At 55.6% G+C, this 2,377-nt stretch overlaps 1 protein-coding gene across 1 annotated transcript in view; it reads left to right on the forward strand.

Annotated features, from left to right (window-relative positions):
* The first annotated feature begins 281 nt into the window (after positions 1–281).
* The window catches only part of GIPC1 (GIPC PDZ domain containing family, member 1), an 18,235-nt gene continuing 16,139 nt past the window's right edge, over positions 282–2,377 (forward strand). Inside the window, exon 1 of the mRNA XM_011981775.1 lies at positions 282–518. The gene's annotated coding sequence lies outside the window, so the exon portion shown is untranslated. The remainder of the gene's footprint in view (positions 519–2,377) is intronic.

The following is a 2,377-nucleotide window of genomic DNA, read 5'->3' on the forward strand; positions in this document are numbered from 1 at the left end:
CTCGGCGGGAAGGATGTGTCTGCTCCGGGCCCCCGGGGGTCGCAGACCTGCGAGGATCCGGTCGATCGTGCAGGGTGGGGTCGGCCCCGTGGACGCGACTGGAGGTCTAGGCTGCGCGCTGGGATGCCGGAGGCCCCTTTCCGGGGAGAGCGGGGGTGAGGGGTGGTGGGGGCAGCTCCCTTCCTGCCGGGGGTCAGAGGACAAACGCCTCCCAACGCTGGGCTGGGGTCTCTGGGCTTGCCCCTCCCCCCGTCCCCCCTCTGGACGGTCCCCATCCCAGCGTGGACAGGCGCGGGGTCGGTGTTTCTGACCCTTTCCTGGGCACTTCCCCTCAGCTAACAGCGTCTGAACCCTCCAGGGTCTCGAGCGGGGACGCAGTGAGAACCAGGGTCTGGATAACAAGCATGAAAAACTCCACTCCAGCTAGCATTTATTGGAGGGCTTCCGTGTCAGGTATTTACCATGCGGATCATTGACTCTAAACACCTCAATGGGAGGTGCTGTGCCTTGTAAAAAAGGTGAGGCAGCCGACCCAGAGAGGTGGAGTGACTTGCCCAAGGTCACACAGCTAGTAACTGGCACATCTGGCGCTGGAACTCATGCCCCAGGATCCAGAACTGGAGTCACAGCCTCTAGACTGGATACCAATAACTTATGGCTCAATTGTTGCTGAGTAGCTTCGGCCCCCTACCCCTCCCACCCCTACCCCGTACTCATCATAAAGGCCACACCTGCTGGTCTTTTGCTTTACCAGCCACTCAAACAGGAAGCTGCCCTCCTGTCCCTTCTCCCCTGAGCTGGAGAGGGCAGGTCTGACTACCTGAGTCCAGAGAGGAGAGTGACGTCTGCAGGGGGCCAGGATGCTGGGGTCCTGGGCCCCCTGGGTCCCCCCTGGCAACCTGGGCCGAGGTTGGGAAGTAGGCGTTCTCCCCGGAAACACCCAGGAGCCGGTTTTTCAAGAGTGAATCAGAGGCCTCTCTCCCTCCTTCCCTCCAAAGCAATACTGTGCTGGAAGGGGGAGCCTGGGCGTGGTTTTCCCCTTCCCCTAACTTGTGTGTGCTCCCAGGAACCCGGTTCCCCTCCTCCTGCTGGCCACACTGTGTTTCTGTGTGGCGGTGGGGTTGCTCAGTTTCAGGCCCTTGCCAGGATGAGGGGGTGAGGATGCCGAAATTCTAGCCCATACACTGTATATCCGGGCTGAAGTGTCTCTTCTTCATCTCTGTGTTCAGGTGTGAGGGGAGCCAGGGAAAGCGGGGAGGCCAGTGCAGTTAGCAACTCCACAGCAGGCACGTTTGGGGGGCTGTTTCGAGGGTGGAGGAGCACAGAGAGCAATCAGAATGAGGACCTGAGACACATTCATTCATTCACTTAGTCTACAAATATCTCGTGAGCACCTACTATGTGCATGTGCTAGGCACTGTTCTTGGCACGGAAAATACAATAGTGAACAAAACAAAATTTCTGCTTTTGAGGAGCTGGCCCTTTGAAGGGAAGCAGCCAACACACAAGTTAGCAAGTAAATAAAGAAGATAATTTCAGATGGCATTAAGTGCTATGAATAAAATACGAGCAGGTGGCACTGTAGAGAGTAGTTGTGGGCAGGGGGTGCCAGCCCTGCAGATGTCAGACAAGGAGGCCGGGCGCGGTGGCTCATGCATGTAATCCCAGCACTTTGGGAGGCCGAGGCGGGTGGATTGCTTGAGGGCAGGAGTTTGAGACCAGCCTGGCCAACATGGGGAAACCCTGTCTCTACTAAAAATAGAAAAATTGGCCGGGCACGGTGGCTCACGCTGTAATCCCAGCACTCTGGGAGGCTGAGACAGGTGGGTCAAGAGGTTATGAGTTCGAGACCAGCCTGATCAACATGGTGAAACCCCCTCTCTACTAAAACTATGAAAATTAGCTAGGTGTGGTGGCATGTACCTGTAAGCCCAGCTACTCAGGATGCTGAGGCAGGAGAATCGCTTGAACCTGGGAGGCTGAGGTTGCAGTGAGCTGAGATCATGCCACTGCACTCCAGCCTGGACTACAGAGTGAGACTCCATCTTAAATAAAAATAGGCTGGGCGTGGTGGCTCGTGCCTATAATCCCAGCACTTTGGGAGGCTGAGGCAGGTGGACCACCTGAGCTCAGGAGTTCAAGACCAGTCTGACCAACATGGAGAAACCCTGTCTCTACTAAAAATACAAAATTAGCCGGGTGTGGTGGCACATGCCTGTAATCCCAGCTACACAGGAGGCTGAGGCAGGAGAATCGCTTGAACCCAGTAGGTGGAGGTTGTGGTGAGCCAACATCGCGCCATTGCACTCCAGCCTGGGCAACAAGAATGAAACTCCGTCTCAAAAATAAATAAATAAATAAATAAATAAATAAATAA

The sequence above is a fragment of the Mandrillus leucophaeus genome, unplaced genomic scaffold (assembly GCF_000951045.1).
Source record: "Mandrillus leucophaeus isolate KB7577 unplaced genomic scaffold, Mleu.le_1.0 Scaffold230, whole genome shotgun sequence".
Classification (NCBI taxonomy): Eukaryota; Metazoa; Chordata; class Mammalia; order Primates; family Cercopithecidae; genus Mandrillus; species Mandrillus leucophaeus.